Source organism: Pteropus vampyrus, unplaced genomic scaffold (assembly GCF_000151845.1).
Source record: "Pteropus vampyrus isolate Shadow unplaced genomic scaffold, Pvam_2.0 Scaffold185, whole genome shotgun sequence".
In the NCBI taxonomy this organism is placed as follows: domain Eukaryota; kingdom Metazoa; phylum Chordata; class Mammalia; order Chiroptera; family Pteropodidae; genus Pteropus; species Pteropus vampyrus.
The window spans coordinates 330,069-345,011 of NW_011888966.1; the positions used below are offsets into that span (position 1 = coordinate 330,069).

At 41.4% G+C, this 14,943-nt stretch overlaps 1 protein-coding gene across 1 annotated transcript in view; it reads right to left on the reverse strand.

Annotated features, from left to right (window-relative positions):
* HTR4 (5-hydroxytryptamine receptor 4) overlaps positions 1-14,397 on the reverse strand; it is a 139,929-nt gene extending 125,532 nt beyond the window's left edge. The window contains exon 1 of the mRNA XM_011371121.1: positions 14,236-14,397. The gene's annotated coding sequence lies outside the window, so the exon portion shown is untranslated. The remainder of the gene's footprint in view (positions 1-14,235) is intronic.
* Between the last annotated feature and the right edge of the window lie 546 nt (positions 14,398-14,943).

A 14,943-nucleotide genomic window follows, 5' to 3' on the forward strand; every position in this document is an offset into this window, starting at 1 on the left:
GATGCTTTGGTCAGGACCACGCACACATGCCTGGCAGCCAGGAAGAGAATGGCAGACCACCAGAGCTGGAAAGGATGTAGATCTCTCTCTGGGGTTTTCAATGTTTGTTCTTTAGAGCCTCTAAGATTAACATGGGTGCCGGTGGGCATTTCTGGGTCTGTGGCAGGTGTGGGGAAAGCTTCGCCTACAAGACTCTGAACCCCTGACTTTGACCTCAAGCAAAGTAGCTCTGTCCGCTTCTATCTCTTTTACATTTTGAATTTGGAATGATCTTTTATTTGAAATACTTAAATACAAAATCTTAACAACTAATATGACAGGGCTCCCTCCTTTTTCCTCCTCCATCTAAAATCATTCCTAAAGTGATCGCATCCATTTCCACAGCTTAAAATACCGCCTATTCACTGAAGGTTCGTAAAGCAATATCTCTAGTCTATCTCTAGCGTTTTTCTCACATCTTACAACTAAACTATCAGCAAACTCATTCTCTCCACTTTGAAAATGATTCCTTAATCTGACTTTTTCTCATTACCTCCAGTACCTTGGTCCAAACAACGTACCATCTCCTTTCCCCGGATTATCACCATGCCCTCCTAACTGGTCTCCTGCTTGCTCTACTATCATCTCTTCTCCCCACGGTAGTCGGAATGATATTTTTAAAGTGTAAGTCAGATCATTACATGTGTGCGTGTGTGTGTTTCAGTGATAGTCATGCTATATCCTATCACCTGGTCTAAACAACAGGAAGTAATTACCTCCATGTTGGTCTCTTTCATAGAAAAAGTCCTAGAAAATTATAACCAGAAAAAAAAAAAAAACATGGCAAGTCCTGGCAGAGCGGTAAACAAGTGTCAAACACTTCTACCATGTGAAGTACAAAAGAAGGTCTCAGTATTCTCTCAGGGCTAGGACAAGCTCAAGCCACTGGAATTATTCAAAACATATTTTCTGTCACACAAGGAAAGCTACGGCAACATATAACTCTATTAGCATCTGTGGGGCTTCTTCTCCTTGATGAATACATTCAGACTCTGGCCTTTCCTTAAAAAGAGAGGGGGAGGAAGAGATCATCTTATTTATGCCACCCACTGCTATTCCGACCTTTAGTTTTCTGGCTTACACATTCTAAATAACTAAAGGGTAAACCCAAAAGGTAAGTACACCCCATCTTTACCCTTGTTCTTTAATTCAGAATACTCTGAAAGATTGCTGTGGAGTAGTCATTAATGGTTAACAGAAGGTGTGTGGTTGCATCTCTATTATAAAAAGTGTGAGCACAGGACTCACCTGTAAATAGTCCCCACCTATTGGAGTCAAATATCGATGTAGTTTGGTACAGTGCCAACATCTTCCAATTTGGAGCTATGTCATAACCTCAGCTTGCTTTGCTGCACTTTTTTTTTGGTGGTGGGGGGGGTGGTGGCTAAACGGGTGGATATTCATGCATAACTGTGCATGGATTGACCACATTTCTTTATAGAGTATGCCTACATGAGTTAAATTTCTACATCAAAGGGCATATTTTAATGCCTTTGTTTCGGACAACTGTCAGGAATAAGTAAAACATTATTTATCTAAATCGCCAAATTGAGGGTGGAAGCCTGACATATAGAAGCAGCACTGGACCAGGAGTTACTGTGCCTGGGTTCATAGCCCAACTCTACTACTAACTCATTGTTCCTATTCTTAAGCAAGTGTGGGGAGGAAAAATAATTTTCCCTCAACCCTTCTATGTTCTTAGCTGAGAACTCCCTATAACAAAATATAGATATACAGGAGAAAGACAAACAAGTTTAACATGTATACCTCCTGTATACATGGGAGAGACCCAAGAAAACTGAGTAACTCTTCTAAAAGACCCAAGACCCCGCCTTATATAACATCTCCAGCTAAAGATAAAAGATGTTGGGAGATGGGGGAGGTCATTATGGGAGGTTATCGGAAAAAGCACAGTAAACAAGAGTAAAGTCATTATGCAGATTAAGACATTACCTTCCCCATTAATAAGAGTTTTAAGAGATTTAGAGTCATTCTTCTCTTCCTGGTACCAAGCAGAAAACACAAATGGAGATTTCTCTTATACTTGTAAATGTATCTTTAAAAAGGGTAACTTTTACTCAGTTTTCAGAGTTTTTTCTATGTCTCTGGTTTCTTAAAAATAATCAACCTAAAATATGCTTATGCCAAAGAGACGTATTTTGGGGTGGCAAATTCGGCTCCCCTTCACAAGTCTGTTTACCAATCTGGGTCTCAATTTCATCAACTATTGGATAGACTGGGCTAGAAGGTGTTGGGCAGGATGAGCAAAGGGAAAAATTTCAGTTACAGCTTCACAGTAGTTAAAGGAAATTTCAGAAAGCTGAGTTTCTCATCATTGGAGGCATTTAGGCAGCATGTGGGTAACTGTTTAAGGATGTCTATCTAGATGAGAACTGATTCTGGTGACTGCTGGGGTTTCTTCCAATGCTAAAATTGTAGGACTGTGATAGTCCGTGTTATTTCTGCCTCTCATAGCCCCAGAAAAAAAAAGAACCAAGTTTTCTTTAATCATTTTCCAATTTTAAAAAAGGATGCATGCTCAATTTACATATACTGTCTCAAACAGGCATGATCTCAGACATTTCTGAGCAGGTGGGACAAAAATAATAGCAGCAAAATGTGTAATTGAATAAGGCTAGGTATCTGATAAGAATTCCATGTTCAAATGCTTCTCATAGGCCTCATTGCCTCATTGCCCTAACTCATTATTAGCCGTATGCACAAAAACACACTATCTCACCAGGATCAAACACACAAGCATCCCTCGTCTTCTACAACCCATGGTGATCATGATTTCCTATAAACTTCACTATAAAAACAATTCTTGAACCTTCTGAAAAATTGCAACTATGCGCATACTGACTACATGTGAGAAAAAAATTCATTCCTCTCCTCGGCTGTTTACTTTGTTTTCTGGAAAATATTTATCAATCGTAAGATGCTGACTCAGCAATTTTTTTTTTTTTTTAACCTCTGTGAAAAATGACATAAGTAGAGCCATTTCCAAATAGAGTCAGAGCTGCCATTCCAGAGAAATTTGGAGTTCTTTCAAAATTTAGACTGTGGACAAAAAAGAGAGTTCTATGAAAAGTAACCTCATAGGGTGATATGCTCATAAATTCCTAACTAGGCAGATCATGGTGGGTAGTCATGCCTCAGCCATGAAACTTCTTCAGTAAAAAGATTTATCTTTGCCTTAAGCCAGCTCTGTCATTGTTTCTAAGCATCTAGGTTAACACACCTCTGAAATGCTTCTTTTCAGACCCCTCATAGGAGAAACCACCCTCAAGAGCGCACATAGTCTTGTTAACTATCCTGTAATCCAATCCTGCTTTGTTTCCTTCTACCTTCATGTAATCTTATGTTCCCTCCTTAATCCCAAAAGAAGCTGCAAACTGTCATTCTAAGAAGCATTTTTCTTAGTCTGTTGAGACCTTGCTTTGAGGCATATGCCTTGTTTGGCTCAAATAAATTTTATAAAAATTCTCTACAGGTTTGAACATTCTTACGTTGACAAGACTGAACTGGGCCAGGCCTTTGGACTGGGCCAAGCCAACGTTGTCTTACAAACAATTGTTTGTAAAACCAGCACAAAAGTGTACATAAACATGGATAATTATGGACTTTCTATCTAAATACAGATCCAGTAACCAATCATTTATAGCCAAGAGTAGCTCAGCTTATCAGCACCTATAGAAATTCTTTCTTTTTTATGTAATTATTCCTTTCGTTTTCTCTGCCTTCACTCTATCATTGGGACACTATCTGAATTTCTGCCTGAACCTGTGCCTCCCTAGCTGCTATTCTTTGATCCCAAATAACCACTTGTTGCTTTTCATTTTGGCTTTTTAATTTTAAGTTAAACCTCAATCAGTTGATACATACTATTTAAATGAATTTCTCTCTGTAAATTAGTTCTGGGAAAAAAATCATCTTATTTGTTTATTTATCTAGACAGCTAAATGGTACTGTGTAAGTGAAAGTGTGTATAAGCTCTTAAAAAAGTTTTTCTTAGCTGGGAACTTTAACCTTTTCATTAAAAAAAAAAAAAATTGTACTTAACCATTGGAAGAATATTTAACAGGCATACCTAATCTATACTTTGAGAAAAAGAATGGATCATAGAAAAAGTAAAGGAGAGACATAAACTTTCATTTCACGTAGCACTGAAGGGAGCACATCTCAACGGTTTTTAAAAATCGGTTTGTTTGTTTTTTTAAAGCAGAGATTTTTCACCCTTTGACCCTCCAAAAATATGACCAGAGTTGTGAGGTTACAAGAAACCAGACCCAATTAAGTATGAATCTGGCTATTTCATGAAGGAAAAAAATATATATATATATATATCCAGGAGGTCATTTATTTATACATTTACTTTTCTGATCACTTGTTGAATGTCTTACTCTGAATTTGGCCATAGGTTCTACGAGGACAGAGACACCATATATGATCAATAAATATCTATTAAATGAACAGCATGACATGATATGGAAGCTCTACTGGATAATCAGAGAAGGAATCAGCCTTGTCTTTGTGTCTCCAAATGAGAGATGAGTGTAGGTCTCAAGAGTTTGAGGCTATGAGGTAGATCATTTAACAGCAGAGCTGTCCAATTATTGACCTGTGTGCCTTGGCAAGCAACAAGGTCCGCCTTAGTGGGAGGCTCAAACAGAAGTCAGAAAACCGTCATTGAGTCACGTTTGTGAGGAGGAAGCAAGTCTTGGATGACTCTGAGTTCTGATGAAATCTAAGAATGCAAGGAGAGCAGAACTAAATAAGAGGCCAATTTTTTGTAAAGCAATGGTTCTCAAGTTTAAGAGTATAGAAGAATCACCCTGAGGCTTCTTAAAACACAATGGCTGAGCCCCACCCCCAAATTTCTGATTCAGTAGGTTTAGAGTGGTTAATTTGCATTTCTAACAAGTTCCCTGGTATTTATTGCTAATGCTGTTAGTCTGAGGATCTCTTTTTAAGGTAAAACATCAATTTCCCAAATGTGGTTCTCTGTCACTGAAGAAAGTACATATCAGGCAGTAGGTGGATGGAGCATTAAGTACCATCATGGTGAAAAATGTGTTTTCTTTTTATTTTCTAATTTAATCCATTATTTACATTGAAGAAAAGGATTCAGGTAAGTGTTAGCTTACCTTTTAATCCTTCCTAATATTTGCTAATCTCTCTTTTATAATAAAGAACAGATTTCTAGCTCACAAACCTTTGCGAGAAACGGTATTGTCTTACTGAGGTCTCCCCAAGAAGCAGATCTTCAGGTGAGGACTAAATAAATGCACATGGTTTACTTAGCAAGTGCAGGCACACTGACAGAGGAGTAATGAATGACACAGGGAAGGGAATGCAAAGCAGCCAAGGAGGTCTCTGTTATGCCTCAGGGTTATCTCAGACAAGTTGGGAGAGAACTGGGGTGCTGATACTCCCACACCCATCATTGACTCATTAATGGCTATCCACAGGGGTACACGGATTCCCATGCACCTCCAATTAAAATGTGTTTCTAAGCAAAGTCAATTCTAGCAGACCGAGGGCAGTCTCCCGAGTTCATCATTGGAAGTCAGGATGGTGTACACAGATATGGTGCAGGGATCTCCTGGAAAATGGAAGGAACAGTGACAGTATTTGCTCCAACTATTTAGCTAAAATCTGAGACACTGTTTTGTGTGTGTTGCATCTGTTTGTACAGTTACCTTCTATTTCTCGCAGTTGGTACTGGTTTCCACTTATGTTTTTGTTTCTTTGTAAAATAGAAGAAATTTATTTAAGGAAAACTAATTGATCTAAAGAAAGTGCTATGCACATAATGCTCCAAATGGCATGAAAATCACATAGGTAGTACTCAAATGATTAAAGTTTGGGAAACACTGTCCTAGTGGTTTAAAGCAGAGATTGGCACTTTTTTTTTTTTGAAAAGGGCCATTTAGCAAATATTTTAGGCTTTTCAGAGCATAAAGTCAGTATCACTATTCCAATCTGCTCTCGTGGTACACAAATAGCCATAGACAACATGTAAATTAATGAGCATGGCCGTTTTCCAATAAAATGTATTTATGGACATTGAATTTAAAATTCATATAATTTTCACTTATCACAAAATAATGCTCTTCTTTTGATATTTTTCAACAATTATAATATGTAAAAACTTATCTCACAGGCCACACAAAAGCAGGCAGCCGATCAGAGGGCTTGCGAGCCCCCGATTCAAAGCACAGCCTTGTAATCAACCGTAGTTCTATCAAATTCCAGCATGCCTAGGACAAACTACTTACTTTTTCTGGCCTCCATGGCATCATCTGTATAATGGAGATAAGCATAATATTAACCTCACAAGGTTATTGCAAAAAATGAATGAAAATGAACACTTAAAAAGCAGATGTCCAGTGAGTTCACAATATAATGTTGACTAGCTATTGTAACAAGGTGGTCTCCAGCTTGGCAGTGTCCCAGTCATTGGAGACAGCTATGCACCTGAGAGTTGATGTCCCTGACTTTGGGATGTGGTTCCAGAAATTATCCCTCTTCTCTATGGGAGAGGCCTCTGAAAGTCAAGCCTGAGAATTCTCAAACGGTTTTGTCACCACTGATTTCAGAGGCCAGGAATTTGGGGCAGGTCAAAGCAAAAATCTGTATTCCATCTCAATTAAGTCTTTAAAATTAGTGTTTTTGAACCTTATAGAATTATGCTACAGATAGCAATGGTTCTCAAACATTAGAATACCTAAAAATCACTTGCAAAACTGCAGATTTGGGTACCTTGCTCAAAGCATCTGTGAATCAGTAGGTCCAGGAATTTGCATTCAAACAAATATCCCAGTGACTTTGGTACAGATGCTTCATGGAGAGCAGTTTGGGAAACACTGCAAGGATGGAGTGCAATCCACACAGGTGAGCTCATCATTTTGAAATCCTCTTTAATCGTTTTTCCATATCTGTTTAAATGCTTCATCAGCTGAAAGACCTGGATCACAGTATTTTCTGTGCATGCCAAGGGAAAAGTCTCTGCCAGCATTTTACCTCTTCTGTCCTCACCCTGTATGTCTTCTGAGCTTTCTGGATTAAAAAACAGTTTTACAGAACTCTCTACTTCAGATATTATGTGCTGATTATCATATCCAATTAGGCATCCCACTGTAATCTCAAAGGACATGGGCTATTTACAGCTTAGATGGAAATTCCTGAGCAGAATCTGCATCTTTACTAGACTAATAAGATGTCACCTCCTTGAATGCTGCTGCCCACAGTCTCCTTCCCAAAGTCCCCAAACAAACCCCTCAGGAAAAAGGTAAAACTATATCTGTAGGTTTTAGAGGGGCCCATCTAACACAGAGAGAAGAATCCTGAAGAAGCAGCAGGAAAGGAATAATGACACATTTCTAAAACTGATATTTCTCAAACACATACTAAGTACCAAACTTTTCACATGAGTTACCTTATTTCATCTTCACATCAAGCTATGAAAGAGTATTGCAATTGTTCCCATTGCACCAATGAAGAAACTGAGGCATAGAAAGGCTACACTAGGCAGTGTCTTCAGAGGCACACCTTTAGCTACTAAGTCATCCCATAAAGGATCTCGGTCCCCCATCTCAACTTTTCCAGTGCAGTTTTATTAACCAGATATTTATGTAGCTCCTCAAAACCTACAGAATGTCTACTGGCACTTAAAAGAGGTTAAGTCTTTTACCGAGCCCCAACTTTGCTCTTAGGCACCATGTGACCCTGAGTTCCTAATTTTGCTTCCATAGCCTCCAGGTCTCCAGCTGTTAGGTGTGGTTAAGATCTCCAGCCCACCTGTCTAGCAGAGATCTGTTACTTACTACTCATTAAATTCAAATAAGATAACATATGTGAAAGTCCTATGAACACTGTAAAAAGTTATCTAAAATGATAATTTCCCAGCCTGTCACTTCCATAAATTATTTTTAAATGTTGAAAAGAAAGTATATCAGTTTTGCAAAATCATCTACGTCAAAAATCAGACTTTCCAGAGATTTAGGGTAGGTTGTAAAGTACCAAAAATGCAGATCTTTGCAGAGCGAGGGAAATACCACTTTGACAAGGGAAAGACTATCTGTCAATGTAATGGAAATTTCAGGAGCTTGAGAATCAGATGACCTGGTGCTGGTCATTGCCCTGCCACTAACTGACCTTGAATGAGTCTTTCTCTCTCCTTCCAGGAGAAACAACGCTGCTTGGTGGCTAAAAACAGTGATTTTGGGAGTCAGACTGCCAGCGTTAAATGCCAGCTCCATTAGCTCCTCAGGAGGTGGTGACCTTGGGCAAGTCATGTCAATTGTCTTGGTCTCAGTTTCCCAACTATAAAAATGAGCATAAGAATCACAAACTTTAAAATCATCCAAAAAATGGACTGATGAGTGAATAGAGAGGTAGATAGATAGAAATATGATAAATCAAATTAGTAAAATGCTAACTGTAGATTGTATGGGGTGAGTATGTGGATGTTGGCTATATAATTCTTTCAATTTTTCTCTCAAACTTTATTTTACAATAAAATATTGGGAAAATACCCCCCATACCCCCCAAAAAGACTACAACAGGTTTGTTAGAAGGGTTGGATGAGATATAGAGCTTTCAGTAATGCTCATGGTAAGTGCTTGGCATACATTATCATTGGTTATTTACTATACAGAGAGAAGGTGGGACAAGATGATAAATCCCGTTAGCTCTTACAATCTGTGAGTCAGAGTCGTGCTAGGTGAGCCAGAGACATGACATGCATGAGCAGGATGAGAAGCCAGGCCGCATGACACAGAAACCAAATGGACAGAGAGGAGCCAGGTTGCAGCCACAGACATCAGAAACCGAGAAGTATGCACAAAAAGAGGCAGTGAGACTCTATGCAGGAATGCCTAATATGGTGGGACCCTGAAAAGAAAGGCAGATGATCTTTAGTACAGGTCAAATTAATGTATTTCTCTATCAACCTTTCCTTTGGTAAAAGAAAAGCACTGGATTTGGAGTTAAACCTGAGATCAAATCCTGTCTCTGCCACACCAGTTGTGTGACAACAAGAGACATTCAATTCCAGTGTCCACTAGAACACCTGTACTGGAAACACCTACAACTACGAAAGTGAACCCCATGGCAACTATGCTTCTGCTATGACCCCTTGACCATTAATAATTGGGCCAATCAGATTTTCTTCCTTGAGAATTTGCACAGAGAGGTGACACGTTCTTGGAAATTTGTCACATTCATGGCAGAGCAATGGGGAAAAGATCATAAACACCTGGAGCTGAGTTCTTAGGAGATGATCTGGCTCTCATCCTTCCTGGGGTCTAGACCCTTGAATCCATGAGAAAAGCCCTATTATTTTCCAATGAATTTCAATTTTTGTTTAAGCAAGCCAGAATTGACTTTTATTATGTATAATCAAAAATATATATTTACTAATACAATTAGCCTCGTAATTAATACAAGAGTTTTCCTAAAGTTTCCAGGCCTTGATTTCCTCATCTGTAAATGAGGGAAACACCTCTTCTCTCAGGAGTTTAATACAAAAATCAAAAAAGACCAGGTGTTTACAACTCCACAGCACATAGCAAATATGCAATGAACATCATTTAAATTGCATCTCGGTTTCAGGACCTCTATATCTTTCTGAGCAAGTACTCAGAGTCCCTTTGTTTCAGTGGAGGATATGTGGGCATGTGAAAAGAAACAGGTGCCGACAGTCAAGAAGGAAGTAGTTGATTGAGTTTGAAATTTGGTTAAAAGAAACTTTTTGATAAAAATTTTAAAAACTTAATTAGTTATATATAAATGTTCTGACTTGAGTTTCTGTTGGGTTTCTTCATGGTAGTGACGTTGACTTCAAAGAAAAAAGAAATGCAAAGCAACTACATAGGAAACAGAGGCTGGATGGACAGTTAACATACCTTTCTTAATATCAGAGGGACTAGTCAGAATTTATCTGGCAGTAGAGAAGATGTTAAAGGACTTTTTAATTTGGATTATTTTATTTGGATAAAAGGGATTTTATCATCCAAATTGAGATAGCAATGGGGGTGGATAGACGTAGGGAGCATGGAAAGATCTAAGATCAGAATTAATCCAATGTAGAAGTACCGTAGCTGAGAAAAAGCAAATATTTTTCTGAAATTCAAAATGATGGGCAAAGCTTAGATGCTTAGTGAGAGATGATAAGTAATCCCTAGAAGTTACTGTTCTTTTAATATAGCTCTGTCCATTGATTCGCATAAATCCAAATGCTCAGTTATCTTAAAAGTATTTATTTATTTTTTAAATCTCAAGTGGGTGAGTTGGAAGCTTTTAGGTCTTAACCATGTGGTTTGCAAATTGTGGTCCCTGGACCAGCAGCATCAGCATCACCTAGGAACCTGTTAGAGATACAAATTCTCAGTCTCCAACCCAGAAGCACTGAATCAGAAACTCTGGAGGTAGGGACCAGCAATGTGTGTTTTAACAGGTCCTATGGATGATTCTGACGCTCACCAAAGTTTGAGAATAAACCTACTTGACGGCCATTTACACTGCACTTACTCTCCTCTGTCTAAAGGAGTATCACTTTCTACCGCCTCTGTAGTATAAAAACAGCAGAATAGAAGAATGAAAGGGCAGGCCAAGAAGAATATGAAAGGAGGGAGTTGATAAAAATATGGCAACTTTAATTTGGGTGATAGAAGAGATATCTAAAGTTTAGATGATGGTGAAGACAACGGAAAAAGAAAGGTCTCATTCATTGTCTGCTCCTTTTCACCATCCTTCCTTTCCCCTGAGTCCCTCTCCCCCAGTTTACCCAACCCTGCCACCGCTGCTCTCAACCTGTATATGCCTTGGGGCTATTTCTGAATAACCTGAATAACAAAGAGAGGAGAAGACAACAAAAGGGAGAAACCACATTATTTCAACTGAACACAATGGCCAACCTCGCTCAGGTCTCTAGCCTTTCTAGAAGCAGACTTGGTTCTACAATTGAACTGGATGATGTTTCAGATCATTTCCACCCTGTAAAGTCAAGATCTCATTCATGGAAGGCATTTTCATGTGGGGGTTAAGAATATGGAGTCTGGAGTCAGACAACACACCAACCCACCCCAGCTCCACCACGTCACAGCTGAGAGAACACGAGCATGTTATGCCACCTCTCTAAGATGGGGATATAAAAGACTCTCTCTCATGATTCTTAATGAAGATTAAATGAGATCATCCATGTAAAGCATTTAGAACCATGCCTGGCACGTATCAAGGGCTGGATTAATGTGAGTTATTAGGATTATTATTATATTATCTCTGAAATCCTTCTCAGCTTTCAGCAGCATCTTGAGCATTTCCAGGCATAGCAACAAGGCAATGAGAAACCAGGAGGCATAAAGGTAAATGTGTTAGTTTGGCCAAGTTGGAAAGGGCATAAAAGCAGCCAGCAACACAGCAATTTATCCATGTATTAAAATATTTTGTCATCAGGTATTTCTGTACAAGACCACAATACTTGTGTTTGAATTACAACAGTTGTTTTCAACAGAGGTTGGGGCAGGAAGACTTTGTCCCCCAAGGGGACATTTGGTAATGTCTGGAGGCATTTTTGGTTGTCACAACTATTGCATGCTACTGGTACCTAATGGATGCCAGAGATGCTGCTAAACATCCTATGATGCACAGGACAGTACCTCACGACAAAAATTATCCAGCCCAAAAGGTCAGGAATGCAGAGGTTGAGGAACCCTAGATTACAGTGTTGGGCGATATTATCTTAATAAGACTTGACACATTTTTTTTCAATTTTCAAAAAGGCAATGGCATGGAAGATTCTGTTCTTGATGGGACGTGAGAATGGGTAACCTAAGACTCCTTCAACTCTAAGGCTTGATATAGACACAAACCACAAACTTAAGTCACCAGCGCATTTTCATCCTTTTCCCCTTTGACTATTTCCTTTTCCTAAAGGCAAATTGAATTTTCTAAAAAGATGGTTAGATATTGGAAGGTAACTCTAAGGCACTGGGAGAAATGTGTCCTGTTAAAACAAAGAACATCAATGATAATTAGAGAAATTTAAAGCTGGAAGGAACTTTAGAAATGATCTAGCAACTAGGTCTTAGTTGAAATCTTTTATCACATTTCACGAATGAAGAAACTGAAATTTAGAATGGCCAAGAGACTTGATCTAGGTCATTTAATGTTACAGCCATCAGAAGGCCCAGATTCTTCCAAAAAACTGATTTAACTTATTACTCAGACAATGGTAACATCAAGGGTCTCCACTTTGTGCATTTGCTCTGCATTTTTTTTTCAATGATCACAGTCTATATCTGTTCCTATTTCCGGAAATCCCTGAATGTGGTTTTCACCCGATCAGGTGAACAAAAAAAAAATTAGAGTCAAGAAGTATTGAAGGAAAACTAGTAAAACCTGCCTATTAAGCTGTGGCCACTACTGATGAAGGAAAAAGTGACTTCAGTTCCCAGCCAGGTGACATGGAAGATGGTGATGGTTCATAAACAGATGGAAGATCAGGAGGTGGCTTGGGGTAGCAGGTTGTTTAGGTTGGGCTTTCAAGTGCTACTCTTTGGGGAAAGAGATGAGGGGGTTAAAAAGTCAGAGAGGTCCGGGTTAATGAGAATAGAAGAAAGTACATTTAAGTTGTTGGTTATGAGGCCACTATGGCCCCTAGAAAGACCAGCTTCCAGAATAAAATCCAGGTTACTCAGAGGAACCAAAAGCACCACTGTCCTCTTGGCCCTGAGACCTCTATCTGTTCAACAGGGGCTGAGCTGAACAGTCCCTAAAGCTCTGTCTAGCTCTGCTGTGTTACAGTTAAATGATGACCAGCTCGGCTGTTCAATAACAATTATTGTAAAGATGTTTCCTACGGGGAGCGGGGCGGGGAACGTTGCAAACACAAGAGAATTTAGGGTAAGGGTGCGTGGGAAAAATAAAGATAAGATTAAAAAATGACTTGAGAATGCTGAGAATTCTATTTTTTACTAACTTTTTCCACACTCATCACATCTGAGGTAAGTGAGAGCTGTCCCTCAGTGCCATGCCCTGTCCTAACTTTTTCCTGGATTCCAGAGCACCACGTCCAATCACTGGTGTCCTTTGCCTTCACTGCCTGTGCTCACCAGCAGCACCCAGCAGCACTCAGAAGCACTTCTCCCTCATCACTGATGCTGAAGTTCCACACAGCAGACCAGGCAAACACTACCCGTCGCCCCCCAGAGTCACCCACAGTTTTATGATCCACGAGTCGTCCCAGCAATATCAAGGCAAGGAGGGCAAACTCGCTTCAGTGACCTTCCATGAAAAGCCACCTTTGGTTCATTCCACATCCTAAGAAACATTTTTTGTTCATTTTAATAGACCAAACGGAAAACCAAGCCAACATTTTCACTTAACATTGAACTCTAGGAAGAAGAGCTGGTGCCCATGACTTCCCCACTTCTGCCAGCCACCACTTCCCTGTATCCACAGCCACTTCTTCCAAAGGCAGCCAACAGCACAGTGCCACACACTGGGTAGCAAGCTGAGGGGAAACGCACCTTAAATTGGGATTGGGATTCTGTGAAAGACAACTGCAGGACTCTAGAGCTGGCAGTGACGGTGAACGCTTCATGCAGCACAGCGTGCCCACACACTCGCGGTCACTTACAGACACAGCCAGTCAGACACTCGGGACATGCCTATCTTGTCACACACACACACACACACACACACACACACACACACACACACACACACACACACACACACAGTACAATCTCTTGTTTAACATCCAGGACTATCCAGTCTACACATGTATCCAGTTACACACAGTTATGGATGCACAGCTGCGTTCGATCTTGGTCGGTCTCTCTCATTCACACACACACACACACACACACACACACACACACACACCCTTACACACACAATCTCCTATAGTCAGGAAACGCACGAGCAGTTTCACAGGTACTTACGTACACAAGTACAGGGCACTCGCGCCCATCCTAGAGTGGTCCCAGGCTGGAGACGTGTCCTACACAAGCTCCAGCCCACCTACACCCTGAGCCGCCGCGCAGCCCATCCCTGCAGCAAAGCCGGGACTCCGGAGTCCAGAGCCCCCAAGCCCTTCACCGGGTCGTGCCGGCCCGCCTCCGCCGGATCCTCACCCGCACACGTGGGCTCCCGGGCTCCTGACCCCTGCGCGCCCGCTGCACCTACCCGCTGCCTGAGGCGAGGGAGCGAGGCGCCCTGGCCGACTGGAGCGGCCACCCCCAGCCGCGGAGCCGAGCTTCTGCCGCCGCTGCCGCTGCCGCGCTCCCAGCAGCTGCCTGCGCCCTCCCCGCCGCCCCCTCGGGTGCCGGCTCCAGCCCCCGCGCTGGGAGGGGCTGCGGGAGGCAGGACCCCCGCCCCGGCTCACCTGAGTGCGCTGCGCATCGTTCTCCTCCCCAGCTGGACGAGCAGGGTCCACAGACTCAACAGCTCCCAGCTCGAGCGGACCCCAGCTGTCGCCCCTACCCGGCGCGGGGGACAAGGACGGCGGGGGCGCGGCCCGCGCGGCCGTGCGCACAGGGCAGTGGGAGGCAGACGCGGGCGGGAAGGACCTCGCCCCTCAGGGCTGGCCTTTCCCGGCGCGAGCGCTGTCCTGGGCTCACTACTGGCTCCTGGGTCACCTTGGGCAAGTTGGTTAACGTCTCTGAGTGCCCATTTCCTCTATTGAAAGATAATAAATATGAAAGCTGTCAGTACTTGTGGTGCCCGTGCCAGGCAAAACCCTACCCCTCTAAAGCTTACTTCCTTATGCCTCTGACTGCCAGAGCAGGGTTAGTTTGCGAGCAGGGTTCAGAGTGAGTTCCGCTGGCCCTTAGAAGGCGCTCATGTTTTCCAGAGTCAATATTTCACTTGCCTCAAGTCTTCATAAGTTAGTTT